Below are 15,352 nucleotides of genomic sequence, written 5' to 3' on the forward strand. Positions count from 1 at the left end.
GAATCAATCCTTCCTCGTTGGGAACGACGCCAGATATTCACGTATTAAAAACAGTAAACCTCGGATTAACCATTGTCGAGGAGCCTGGGGTCACTTGTTGGTAAACCTTGGATTATGTCAAGGAGCCTTCAAGGGGATTGAGCTTGCTACTCTGCCCTTGTGTGCGTATCGGATCGTAGACTGTTCCCCCAGGTATATTTGTCTCAGTTGGTAACCTTAGTGGCCATATTATTTAGGACTCTTCCTGAGGTGACAGTGGTGGGAAGATCCCACTGTACCTGGAGCAGACGTCGGCTAGACTCATTTGGATTTTCTGGGGGGTTCTCTGCACTCGAGACGGTTAAGTGGAGGAACTTGTGCCAGTCTATTCATTAAGCAGGTTGCCGGGGTAACTGTTCCAACCGCCATTTCTGTATTGAACTCTGCGACGTTGGATTTCATCACCAACTAGTGTTTTCAGTACGGAAAAGTTACTGTTTGTGTGTGTTTGATCTCCTAGATTCTTTAGGCGTATGATTCAAATTTGTTTGGTTCTTTAGAGACTTTAGGTGGTTTTTATTGAGATTTTACTTTGTTTGCGTGTGAAGTAGTTAAAAGTCTTTAATTATGGCTGAATTACCAAGGCAGTCCCGTAGACTTCGGGGCCAATCTCCTGAGTTTGTAAACGTGGCTGAGTTACTGAGGAAGTCCCATAGACTTCGGGGCCAACCTCCTGAGGAAGTACCGAGCCAGCTTGAAGGCTTGAAAGTCCTCGTAACTCCTAGAGACAGTAGAGTTGGGTCACCTGAAGAAGGAGAATCTTCTTTGATAGTACATCCTGATTTTCAACCGTTAGTGGCAGATTATAATCCACATTCAGTGTCTGTTTCTGAAGTTACTGGTAGCTTTTCATCTACTAGTGATATAGGTGAAGAACCCGAAATATCCGAGCCTGAAAGTGAATTTCCTGCTACTCCAACATCGGGGTTTGTTTCTCCAACTTCTAGTGGTCTTGGTTTACCTAGGGTAGAAAGAGTAATCACCCAAGATCTTCCTTCTGGACTTATTGCTATTGAAGAACTTGCTCCGAAAGAAGAAGTAGGTATCCCTATCCCTGAAAATCAACCTGTTATTGAGCTAAGGGAGCGGGAATCAATTTTTTACAGTCCACCTAGGAGCAGTTCTTGGTATCTTTCTTTGACTAATTTCTTAGAAAACTCAGGGTTAAGTTTTTCACCACCTCGTGCTCCTTATCACCCAACACCTAGAGGTTATTATACTCCCGTAAATATGTCAGGATAGTCATCCATGTTTACTCAATCGCCTGAATCCTTTTTGTACGGCGGTCCTTCTGTTCCCTCCGGGTATCAGTCCCTTTCTGGTACTTTTTCGGGAGCATCTCCTCAACCCATTGAGCAAGGGTTATTAACTGGAAGCAATGGTACTAAGCCGTTGAGCGTAGAAGACATTCTTATGATGTCAGGTTCTATTCCCAATCCTCAACCTCAAGGTGGCCAGTTACCGCCTGGGGGGTAGCCTCAATTCTCGCCTGGGGGGCAACCTCAAGGTACACAATTTGCATCTGGGGGCAACCTCAAGGACGGTACATACCTACGGGACAGTACGTTCCTCAAGGTCAACCCCAGACTCAATATGTACCCCAAGGTCAACCTCAGTATCAATTTATACCTCAAGGTCAACCCAAGTATCAGTACGTGCCTCAAGGGTATCAACCCCAAGGTCAGTACTCGAACCAAGGTTTCCAACCACCCTCCGGTCAAACGTATGTTCAAGGAACGAGAAATTTACCTTTCAATTATCAATCCTACCCTCAACCCGGTTATGGTCCTCAGTATTCTCAACCTGTTATGGGTCAGTACCCCGGAATGAATATAGTGTGGGATCCATCGCAAACTCAACAGGTGTTGCAGCCAAGTGTACAGTTGTCATCTCAAACTGGACAACCCTTAGTTTCTGGTTCACCCCAGCAACCAGTCCAGTCTAACATTCAAACTTTTGTACCTTAGGTAGTTTCTCAGCCTGGGCCTAGTACACCTCGTACTCCGCCTCAAACGACTGCTACAACTGCCACAACATCTGTTCAATCTACCCCACCTACTTCTGGAGTATCGACAGCTCCGGTTTCTACTGTTCCTGTATCTACTCCTCAGATATCTTTATCACCGTCTGGATCTATGATTCAAACTTCGGTTCAGACGCCTGTAGGACAACCTGGTTCAAGTACGGTTGTCACAAGTCAACCACAATTTACTTATCAACCGTACCAGGGACAGTACCAATTCGGTCCTGCTGTGCAGCAGCTAGTCTATCAGTATCAACAGTATCCTGGGTACACTTATCAACAACCTCAACAACCCCAGTACAGTCCGGTTAATCCTGGTTTTCTGGGAGGATACAATATCCCAAACGCAATTCCTATTCCTAGTTATCCTGGATATCCTCCTCCTAGGGCTAGTCTCATGACCCAGAGTTTTAGGGATCCTAATTGGCAGTTACCGTTTATCGCAACTTTGGACTTGCCTGACTTGTCGCACCTAACGAACGATCCCATTAATTATATTCTGTTTTGGCCGCCAATGCCGAATAAGTTGCCCAGTGACATTCCCAAGTTTGAAGGTAAATCAGGAGAGGACCCATCGAACCATGTGATGACTTACCACCTCTGGTGTGCATCTAACTCCATTTCAGATGATTCAATCCATCTTAGACTTTTCCAGCACACTCTAATTGGTCTCGCGGCCAAGTGGTACATTGAGTTACCACGAGGCACTTTTTATAATTTTAGTCAGTTAGCTACCTCGTTTTTAACTCATTTTCAGTTGCCAGTCCGATATGACAATGGCACGGAATTGTTAACTTCGTTAAAACAATCGACGTCCACTTATATTTCAGATCATATTCATGAGTGGAGACGTCGACGGCGTTTAGTGAAGGTATTTATTCCGGATCAGATCTTGGCCGAGTGGTTTGTAAAATCTTTGTTACCAAAGATCACTGAAGATGAAGCTAAAGCCGGAGTTGTTACTGAGGAGCAAGTGATTGCTCAAGCACAGTACCTTGACTTGGTCTATACTCAGTCAGGTACGTTACACGAGAAAATCCCCGATCTTCCCAAACAAAATCAAATCGTTGCAGCTCCTTCGGGATCTCATGCCGCCGATGGTATGATTGGCACGGTTAACACTAAAAGTAAGAAGAATTCTTCCCCTATCATAACCTTGCCTGATTCTCCAATAGGAGATTCTTCTGCAGAGATTTCCGCCGATATTCACGTTGTAGAGTCATCTATAGCCAAATCAAAATCCGGTGAGAAGAAGAAAGGAAAGAAGAAGAATAAAACGGACAAAAGTTCAAAGGAGAAACCTGAAAAGGCGGAATCCAATGATGAAAAGCGCAAACCTCGTTATCCTTGTCTCATTTGTGATGATGAACATTTTACAAGAGACTGCCCTCATCATGCAGAGGTTGCGAAGATTGTCAAGGGTTCCCAGATTCCTGTTGTTTTGAAGGATCCTTTTCCGACTTAAGACAGTAAGATGATAGGTTCATCCTCGAGTGCCAATGAAGAACCCATACTGATGATGTCCCATGTTAGGATTGCGACTCGATCGCAAGATTATGGTAGTAAAAGTCCTGTTGATGGTAAAGAAGCAGAATCTTCTCATTCTAATCCATCAACCTCAGCTCCCGGTTCCGATCCACTACAGATCGAGAAACCTAATCCAGACTTGGTAATCAAACCGCCCGCCAAGGGTATACTTCGAAAGTCAGCTTTCAATCCACATGCGAGAGCGGCTCAAAATTATAACATTGTTGAGGATTTAGCTGTTTCACCCTCAGCAATGTCAGCTTTGGAAGTGCTGCAATCATGTCCAGCACAACGTAAATTACTTTTGTCGGCTATAGGAGTTGTTGATGTTCAGGACTCGAATCTAATAATTCTCGATCTAGAAAATAGTACACCGCGTTTGCCTCATCAAATGGCTTTCCAGATTCCAGTGATAGTAAAAAACAGGCCTATTCATCAGACTGTAATTGATGAGGGAGCCTCAACGTGTATTATGTTGATACAGTGTTGGAGATCGCTTGGTTCTCCTTCGCTAAATCAATCCCCGGCGATTCTAAAGGCCTTTGACGGCCGTGGGTTTCATCCTTTTGGCATTCTACAGGATTTTCCTATAGGGTTTGAAGGAAAAACCATTAGTCTAGATGTGGAGGTGGTTGATGCCCCTCTAGATTACAACCTTCTCTTGGGTCGAAGTTGGTCTTACGCTATGACAGCAGTCGTTTCATCGGTCTTTCGAGTAATAAAGTTTCCACATAAGGGAAAGATCGTAACAATAGACCAGCTGGCTTACTTTTCATCCGACCCAACCTCTTCTGAGAGTATTCAACATGTCGGTAAAATGACTATCCCATATAAGGATGTTGGAGTAGGACTAGTTAAAGATGTCGGTTTACTGGAAAATTTTCCTTTTCCTCCAATCAACGCATCGTCTTCATTTGTAACTATTCATATGATTACATCAGACACCATTGTTTATGATGATCCTTATATCATTCCTTATGAATCTGAGATAGACTCATTTGGTAACACCATGCCTTTAAGTCCATATGAAATTACCTATGAAGCCGTGCAGTCGTTTTCCGACCCATCTTCAACCGAAAATGACTTAATGAATGTGGTCCATGAGGAATCACTTTGCACATAAACCTTGGATTTAATCATGTTTTCTGAACTTGTTCACACTGATGAGCAAATTTGTGAAATCCTATGTGTAGATGATTTACCATGGGAAGATCTCCATCACAGATCCTCGTTTTTACCTGAGGATGATCGTTTTGAAAGTGATTTCTCATCAATTTTTACGACTGAATATGTCAAGGAACCTCAGAATCCAATGAAACATCCCGATTCAGAGTTAAATTTGGGAAACATCTCTCGAACTATTCCTATTGACATTTCGGTTAAGCCCGGAATTGTTGAGAACATTCATATAGGTGCCTCGTGTACAGATGATGAAATTCAACTATATAAGGCCCTATTTCAAGAATTCTGCAACGTGTTTGCCTGGTCCTATGAGGAAATGCCAGGAATTGATCCTGCGATTGTTGTTCATGAGATCAAGACTTACCCGGACGCTAAACCCGTCCGGCAACGTTTGCGTCAGATTCACCCATGAAAAGTTGTTGCAATTAAAGCAGAAGTTGAAAAATTATTGAAATCAGGTTTCATTTATCCGATCCCGTTAACGGATTGGGTATCGAATATTGTTCCGGTTAACAAAAAACAGGGAACAATAAGAATATGCATCGACTATAGGGACATTAATCGAGCCTCTCCAAAGGAAAATTACCCAACTCCCTATATCGATCAAATCATTGATGATTGTGCCGGCAGCGAAATATTCTCCTTCATGGACGGTTTTTCCGGATACAATCAAATCAATATTCTACCTGCCGATCAACCAAAAACGGCTTTCATTTTTCCATGGGGGACATTTGCTTATTGCAAGTTACCTTTTGGGCTTAAGAATGCCGGAGCAACTTTTCAAAGGGCGATGTCTTATGCGTTTCATGACATCAAGCACATTGTGCAACCCTATCTCGATGATTTGCCTGCTCATTCATTACATCGAGCTGATCACCTCGTCCATTTACGAGCAATTTTTATGAGGTGTAGGCATTATCGGATTCGGTTGAACCCACACAAATGTGTCTTCTGTATAGAAATGGGTCGATTGCTGGGGTTTGTAGTTTCGAAAGTCGGCATTCACATTGATCCCTTGAAGGTCGAAGCTATCATCAAATTGCCTCCTCCTTCGAGTCTTCGCCAACTCCAAAGTTTGCAAGGGAAAGCAAACTTTTTACGACGATTCATTCATAACTACGCCGAGGTTACAAAGGCTTTTACCGGTTGTTGAAGCAAAATACTCCATTCTATTGGGATGAGATAGCTCAGAAATCTTTTGATGCACTCAAACACGCGTTAACCCATGCACCGTTGTTGCATCCTCCCAACTACAACCAGGATTACTTCTTGTATCTCGCCGCCTCTCATTCCACCATTGGAATGGTCTTAGTTTAGGAAGATGAATTAGGAACTGAACATGTGATATATTACCTTAGTCGAACTTTAAATCCAACTGAGCTAAAATACTCACATGTGGAGAAATTGGCATTGGCAACCGTTCAAGCTGTCCAACGTTTTTGTCACTACATTTTACTACGTAAAACTATAGTAATTTCGGATTGCAACCCTATGATCTACATTTTGACCAAGCAATTGCTAGGGGGCAAGTACTCTAAATGGATCGTTATCCTGTAGGATTTCGACTTGGAATTTGAGAAATCTAAGTCTAAGAAATCTTTAGTTTTTTCGGAGTTAATGTGTGACTTCCCGCGTGCTGACACTGAAACTGTGGCGGAGGAGCCCATTGCCGACGAATCCTTGTTTCTAATCAGCACTTTAGATCCGTGGTATGGGGATATCATCATTTATCTCCAGACCCAATCCTTTCAGCCAGAAATTTCAAGGTCAGAACGTCGAAAAATTCAATTCCAATCCCAACAATTCAGGATTATTGGAGATACTCTTTATCGCCGTGGGGCGAACTCTATTTTTCGACGTTGCCTAACTCATGAGAAAGCTGAAAGGGTTCTAAATGACTGTCACTCTGGAGCGTGTGGTAGTCATATGTCTGGGTTTGCCACAGCCCAAAAGATATTGTGTGTTGGCTACTTCTGGCCGTCTTTATTAAAAGATTGTATTACGGCGGTCCGAAAATGCCACAACTGCCAAATTTTTTATCGTAAGACGGGCGCTCCACCTGCTCCTCTCCACCCTATAATTTTTGTTGGTCCTTTTGCCAAATGGGGTATCGATTTTATTACATGTAACCCTCACTCGGCTGGGGGGCATGTGTATATCATCCTTGCGGTAGATTATTTTACCAAGTGGGCCGAGGCGATGCCTACATTTGAGGCAGACGGCAAGATAGCTGCAATTTTCGTGTTCAATCATATAATTGCTGGGTTTGGTGTCCCACAAGCGATAATCACTAATCATGGGCGCCATTTTCGAAATGTTATGATGACCGAACTTACAAGCCAGCTTGGTTTACGTCACGATAGTTCAACCCCTTATTATCCACAAGCGAATGGTCTGGTTGAATCCATCAACAAAGTTTTAGTTATCATGATCCGACGAATCATTGGGATTCATCGGTTGAATTGGCACAACATGTTATTTTCAGCGCTTTGGGCGTACCGAATTTCAGTAAAAACATCAACAGGGTTCACTCCTTTCCAACTACTCTATGGTTTGGAAGTCGTGTTACCCATTGAATGCGAAATCCCGTCACTGCAAATGGCCATCGAATTACTTCCAGCCACTTCCGAAGAGGAAAAGCATTTGTTATACTTGGATCAATTAGATGAGAATCGACGTGATGTTGCATTGGCGATCAAAACTCACGCAAAATGCATGAAAGCTCAGTATGATCGAAATGTGACCCCTCGAAATTTTTCGGAAGGAGATCTAGTCTTAGTTTATGATCAAGCTAATGATAAATTAGGTGCTGGAAAATTTGTTCCTATGTGGCATGGTCCCTATGTTGTCAAGCGAAAGCTAGCCAAAGGGGCCTATGAATTGGTAGACTTTGACAGGGCCTCTTTGGGTAAACCCAGAAATGGTCTTTACTTGAAGAGGTATTATGCTTAAAGGATGGGTATGGAGATTTTTAGTTAGGATAGTTTTTTCTTTCTAGCTGGTGTGTTTTAGTTTAAACAGTGTGCTTAGCCTAGAGAGTGTTCTTTTCGTCATTATTCCTGCTTATCTTGGTTTTACTCTTGATATTGCAGATGTCGATGCCTCTCCAAACATACATTGGTTTTGCTGATGGTGCTTGTCGTAATACACGGAACATCTCTTCCGCAGCTTGGGTTATCTATTCGCCCTCTGACGAGTTAGTATCTATGCATGGGGTAAGCCTCGGTCAAACAACGAAAAACATTGCCGAGTATAGTGCAGTGATTGAGTTATTATCTGAATCTATTTCATTTGGGATTCGGAGTTTGATAGTGAGGTTAGATTCTGAACTCGTTGTATTACAGCTTAATAGAGTGTATGCCATTAGAAATCCAGTGTTATTAAGATTATTTTTGAGAGTGCGTCTCTTGGAACATGAATTTGATTATATTGAATATCAGCATATTCCAAGATCTTTAAATACATTAGCAGATGTAATTGCTTCTCGAATGTTAAATAGTCATTTGCAATAATCATACATGTAAATTTAAAACCATTCCATAACATGATTTACAAGATAAGCCGGTAATAGTGATATATATATAGGAGTGTGTCAAAAAATACATCGTCCTTGATCATAGGTTGAAAAACACCTTATGATCGGCAAAAATGATAAGTACAAAAAACAAAAATGTCACATGTGCCCACAATAGGCGATCATCCTATCACTGGTGATGATCTCTATAAGAAACCACTGCACGGGCCACCTTACAAAGGAACCTCCTAAAAGGTCCTGGGACCCCAATCACATAGCGCTGAAGTCGACGAGGAATGTCATCTATAGTGGTCTTCGGAATATCTCCTGTCAAGCGCTCGAGATGACCCTCCAACTCGGCCAAAACCTCTTCTGATTCGCCTTGTGGGGCTGGCGCGGGTGCCACTGGTTACTTCCTCTCGTAAGGCCGGAGAGTGGCTGGTCGCTGTGGACCCACATCTGCATTTGAAATTTTTTACTATCAGTTTTGAGACGATGAAAAAATAACAAAAAATTAAAATAGGAAAAATGTTGAAAAGGATTTTACCTGACTCATCCCACTGCTCTCCTGGTGGAAGAACCATGTCTGGGTCACCACGAAAATCTATCCCAACGTAAGGGAAGTCCTGAATAGAAAAGGCCTGGTTTTCCAGCCATTGGAAATACTCAGGTTTGAATCGAGCAACCTCTATCCTCTCGTCTGGGTGACGGGCCATAACTGCGACCCATCGCATCAGTTTGGGCTCTCAAGGAAGCCCAGCTCCAATAGTAAGGTGTTGCGGGATCAGCATAGGAACCCTCTCCAGGCCAAAACTCACGACAAAAGCCCCATAACCAAAGGTCTTTAGTCGTCCGTTCTTGGCCCTGGTCAATTGGCCTTTCACATTGGCCAACACAGCATCGCACCAGTTGAAGATGGTGCCACGAAAGCAATCAATTGCCATACGCATCTGGGATCCAGTGGCAATATGTAATGCGGCAGCCCCGCAAAGTCTGGTGACAGTAAACGCAATCACCATGAGCTCAGGACGGGATATGGTCTTTATGTCTATCCCTTTGTCTCTAGCCTGGCTGTTGCAGTACTCTAACCTGAGGCTATCGACAGACTGGCCACCTGCCCTAGCCCCAAACAGAGTCAAGTCTTTACCTCTCTTAGGCAAACCAGTCAAGAAATATATGTCTGCCAGCTCGATTTCGAGCTGGTGGCCGCCAATGAAGAAGCACTGGTCCTGTACGCTCCATCTGTCAACCATCCACTGTAAGAAATCCACCTGAGCCCTCATGCCAGGAATGGCCCAGAAATTGTACAAGCCGCACACCCTCAAAGCATCAAGTGAAGGCTGATGATTCCATGCGGCCCTATCCACGTCTTCATGCTCTCGTTCACGCCAATCTAGCATGATGTACTCTCTCCATCAAGTATAAGGATAAATTAAATTGCTAGAAATTATTTTGATTGGTCCATTTTTGAGAATTTTTGCGTTAAAAACCCTTGCGACGGGGACCGCACCCTCCGGGTTAGACACAGTGCATGGGACCGTACTTTGTCTACATGGAAGGTGCGGATCCCGAGCTTTTTCCCTATGGAGAAAAAGTCGGGGTCCGCAGGCCAGCAGTGGTAAACCTGCGGGCCCCCGCACGCGGTTTTATGCCTAAAAACCCTCCCAAAAATGAAAATAAATGACTAAAAAAAAAATGACACGGTTGAAAATGAAGAGTAGGATGATGTGGATTACCTGGAGAAGACAGCGTTCGATTCCGACGGTTGGATTTTCCGCAATCTTCACGGGAAGTTTTCTGAGCAAAAGCACTATTTTCTCACCCAAACTCAAACGGTAAAAATGAATTGACAAAGGCCCTTTTTATAAGTTTTTTGAGTAAATAAATTGCAAATTTGTTTATGTTTCACTTTGGAAAGGTATTTTTGCAACATTTTTATCCATTTTAAACAGGTATGAGTAATGTTTGTGTTTTTGTGCAGAATAAAGGATTATTCAGGCGAAATCTATCATTTTTGACGAAAAACATTTAGAGTCACCTTTAAGTTCTTTTCTGACTCCTAAAACATGAAAAGATTGTCGAGTTCTTCTTTTAAACTTGTTAAAATGGAATTAAAAGACGGTCCACTTACAGCTCTTTTCCGACCGTAAAAACATGAAAAGATCGCCGGATTTTTGTCGTTTCAAATTCGATATTGGTTATAAAACGACGTGTCGTTGATCGCTTTTTTACTTTTTTAGGTCAAAGGCACTAATGACGAAAAGTACTCTTTGGTCGTAAAAGATCAAGCGGTTATCTCAAGTATTATTTTATACTTTTTCGGGCTTGGGAGACACAAATTTACGAAAAAGGTCAACCCTGGAGTCTTCTTAAGTTTTTTCAGACTCTCTAAAATTGAAAAACGCCGAGTTTCTCCTATACTGGACTTGTTAAAATTTCACAATAAAGGACCTGTTCAATTACAAACAGGAACGAACCACTCCTTCTTAGGGTTCGAATTTACACTGAGTTGGACTCTTCCGAAGGATGAGCTTATAATCAAGCAAATGTTATCCTCCTCAAGCTTGTCAAAAATAAAGAGGTACTTGCCAGAAATGGTGGGGGAAAAGAGAGAAAAATGAGTCTGTTTGTCATACTTTGTAACCACTCTTGAACACGACACTTTTATTCACCTGGGTTGGGAAATCCTTTGCCTAACAGTTGATCAAACCACATTGAAAGTCTTCAGCCGGTTTCTGGGTATTAACTTTGGGTCAATTGTCACCAAACCATCTGTTGTGTCGTTATGTGTTCAAGAGGTCACTGCCAATAAGCCATTCATCTGCAAAATATCTGTCATCCATCTTGACCATCCCTAAGTCAGTCCTTGCAACTAAATTTCTTCAACTTGATCTATGATTTTGTGTTGTGGGCTTGCCTACCACGGATCGCTTTCTATCGACATCAGCTCATTATCTAGAAAGATGATCTAGAAATCGTCAATACCTTGAGATCTGCATGCCTCAATGGTAGATTTCTCACCTTTGACGACAGTTTACATCATTGACTTTCGATCAAAGGATTCCGTGACATTTTCGACATCAACACATTTATTCGCATCTCATGGATTGTACTGGGTACTTTGAGAGCCATTGACATCACTGGTGGTTTCTCTCACACTTGTTAACAGTTTACATCATTGACTGGTAATCAAGTGGTTTCTACCATGTTCGACATCAACACATTCATTCGCATGGATAGAATCGTACTGTTTCGGGAAGTAGAAATGAAGACCCTGGATCTGGTTTCCACAATCCAAGCTACGAGGAATTTTGTATTCATTATATAATGGACTATTCGTAAACAGATGGCTGCATCCATACTGTGTCCACCTGAGTCTACACTTGTGATGTTTTACAAGATCATTCCTATATCAGAGCAGTAGTTAGTTTTTCTAGTCAGTTTTGATCTGAGTATGTGAATGCCTACCTCAGCGATGATATGATCTCATATATATATCTTGCATTGAATGTTTTTACAGGTTCCAACCGGGCTCTCCACAAGATGATCCTCGAAATGATAAAGTACTTCACTCTTCCTAAATGATCAATGAAATCCTCATCTACTACAGACTTCGCACTTTAGGGGGAAATCTGTTACACAAAAATATCATCACCATGATTATTTGCAGTCAGTATGGGTCCATCATCACTTGTACTGTCCTCCTAAGTAAGTCTCAGACCTCAGCTCTTCAAGTCAAGCTTTGGAAATGAGAGAAAGACATTAAAAATCAATGTAACTCTGGTTCTGCACTCTCTCTCACTGTCACCTGCGGTCCCGCACCTTCTGTGTACAAAAACTGCGGACCTGCCCGCTCTGTCCCTAACGGTGTAGGTGCGGACCCCTATGAAAGTCAAAAGGCACAAGTTTTATCTTAAAAAACTCACTTTGGGTTAATTCTAGAGGATTCTAGAAGGAATTTTGACGTGGATTGTTCGCTCTGAGGTGGTTCATGCATCCCAAAAGAGAAGGAGCTAATCCCTTGATGAGAGGAGCTATCCCTTTGAAGGAGGGCTTTATCCCTTTGAAGGAGGACCTAGTAACCTCCCTCCATTGCACTATAAATACAGGCATTGGGCTAGTTACTGGGGAGGTTAGAAGCTGAACATTTTTTAGGGTAAATGCTGGTGAAATCAAGACTTCCTAGTTGAGTTTAAGAGGAGAGATCACATACATACCTTTTTGGCTTCATTGGGGAGTGAGTGAAACTTGTCAAAGTAGAGGAGACTTCTTGCTGGACCCTGGGAGGAGCTTGTATAGCGTCAAGGCAAAGGTTGTAAAGTTCTTCTTCTTTTGAATTAATACAATCAAACTCATTTTTCTCAACAAGTATCTTATGTTATTTGTTTCATGGACTCCTTGACTTTCATGTTAAATATGTTTTATGATTTTGGCTTTTCAGGTGCTATTTAATTTGTTTGCCTTGTTTGTGTTTGCAAATCCGCGACAAAGGAGCTCATTTGGATCAAAGGAGCGAGGGCATCCACAAACTTGCGTTGGACCTAAGGTAGGACCTAAAAACACTTGTTTGCCATTGTTTATTAAAGCATATTTAGAGAAAGATAGTGTCTGGTTGGTTTGCTTGTCATTAGGTCTTCTTTAGATTCTAGGAAGGTCTATCTTGTCCGCAAGATCGAATTATTCCGTGTGACAGACTGCCCAAAGCTCATTACGAAGTGGGAAGAGAGAACCCGACAGTGAGGGGCCAACTTGGTGAATGTTGAGCCTTGGACCAACGAGGGCTTCCCCGCGACCAATATTAATATAGTCACCCGAGGAGGGAAGAAGACAGGGGAGGACTGCTACGCCAAGGACCCCCCCTTGATCGTTAAAGCGACGTCACCACAAAGGGCATATCAGCCTGAGTGCCAAAAACAATATTATTAAGAAGCAGCCAAATTGTTCGAGGGAATGACCAAAGATAGGGACACCCAAAGACCGCAATTCCACGTGCCTGCTCCCACCCAGCGGATTGGGGAATGGTTTAAAGTCTTGAAAATCATTGAAGATGAGGCCATGCTAAAAGAATTTTGGAAAAGCTTAAAGGCCACAGTATCCATGGAGGAAGAAGAAGCGGGACAATTATGTCAAACCTTGCCAGAGAAATCCTTGAGGAGAGTGAAGCGGAATAAGAAAAGAAGCAGAAAGGAGTTTTGAATCAATGCGCAAGTGGTAGGATTCCAAATAAGGGACACCATGCTAGATTTAGGGTTGGATGTAAACATCCTACCCAGGAAGACTTGGGAGGCAATGGGGAAGCCATAGCTAAAGTACTCGCCAATTCAATTAAGAATGGCGAATCAGTATTGTATATTTCCTATCGGGAGATTGGAAAATGTAGAGGTTGATGTAGCAGGGGTGAAAACACACACTGAGTTTGAAGTAATTGACATTATGGGGGATAAAGATCTGTATCCAACACTCTTGGGGATTGACTAGGCATACGAAAACTATGTTGTCATAGATTTGAAGAAGAAGTTGATGATTTTTTAAGCAGATGAGCTAAGGGTGATCCAATCGTTAGACCCTGACCAAGGACCCAGGTTTATAGAGCCAACAAATGACAGGGATGAACCAGGGGTGTTAGACTAGCTATATACACTCACAGTAGGGAAAAGGGAGGACTACATAAATCCTACGATCAGAGGATATGTTATTTGGAGAAGCATTCAAAGCTCGGAAATTGGTTCAGAGGCTGCATGGGATGCATGGCAACAGGGTGGATACAAACTGACAACTCGATGATGTGCAATGATAAGCCGAGTAAACTAGGGAGACATGGGAAGGGATGACTACTCGAAGTACTATGGCCTTGAGCCAATAGATCATTTTTTAGACAGGGTGGACCAGGACGTACCAGAAGACCAAAGAATTCCTTTTCTAGACATTGCGCTTATGGCAACACTAGAAAGATGGTGAAAGGTGCACTACAAAGTACTAAAAGAATTGAGGGACACTAAGCAAGCAATGAGGGAAAAGTTTGGTAGGAAAGAAAATCGTTCACAATATGAAGGGAAATACATGGGGAATTCAAGTCCAGAGAAGCACATCAAAAATTGCACGACCAGCTGGGAGAACCAGGAGCTGCCAAGGAATCTATGGGTACATGCATTTATACATACCCTCGGCACTGTCCCCCGGGCTTGGTATATCTAGGAGGAGCTACGATGACAAACAGCTAGTTGGGATACCTTGGAAGCACAGTTCGTCGGTGAATTTTCATTCAAAAGCAGTGAGGCACAAATGACAGAGGTACTCCAGGTAGTGAAGGGGGTTATGTTCACCCCAGAGATGCTAGTTGAAGGGGAGCATGAAGAAAACTTTCTGTAGTGCTTGTATGATATGGAATCGTCAGGATTTGTGACCTACGATAAAATTGATGCAAAACCAGAGGAGGATGGATTGGAGGGGCTTAGACACCTAGCCTTTGAAGAAACAGAGTGAGAAAGAGGGATTTGGGAGAACCCCTTGACAGAAGGCGCCCATCTCCTACTAGTGAAGATGAGAAAATAGAATGTGGGGATGGAAGATAAGCCCAAGATAGCATCAGTGGGAGATTACTGGGACGAAAAAACCACCAAATAAATTTTTTATTTATTACAAGAATACCAGGACTTGTTCCCAACTTCAGTGGCAGAACTCAAGGGGATAAAAGGTAACCTGGGAGAAATGAAAATTGTTTTGAAACCAGGTGTCCGACCAGTAAAGCACAGTCCATACCGACTGAACCCAAGGGTAAAACAGAAAGTTAAAAGGGAAATTAAAAAAATGTTGGATGCAGGGATCATATTTCTGGTAGATGAAGCTGACTGGATAAGCCCCATAGTTATTTAGAACAAGAAGGATGCGATCGAAATTAGGGTATGCATTGACTACAGAAGCCTAAACAATGCATGCATGCATGACTCGTTCCCACGGAATTCAGCGACGAAGTCCTAGACAATGTTGTGGGGAATGAAGCATACTCGTTCACAGATGGGTTCTAAGGCTACCACCAAGTCCGGATAGCTGAGGAAGACAAAAGGAAA

This window comes from Pinus tabuliformis, chromosome J (assembly GCF_031772625.1).
Source record: "Pinus tabuliformis cultivar Carrire ecotype Pingquan chromosome J, CPIR1, whole genome shotgun sequence".
Lineage (NCBI taxonomy): Eukaryota > Viridiplantae > Streptophyta > Pinopsida > Pinales > Pinaceae > Pinus > Pinus tabuliformis.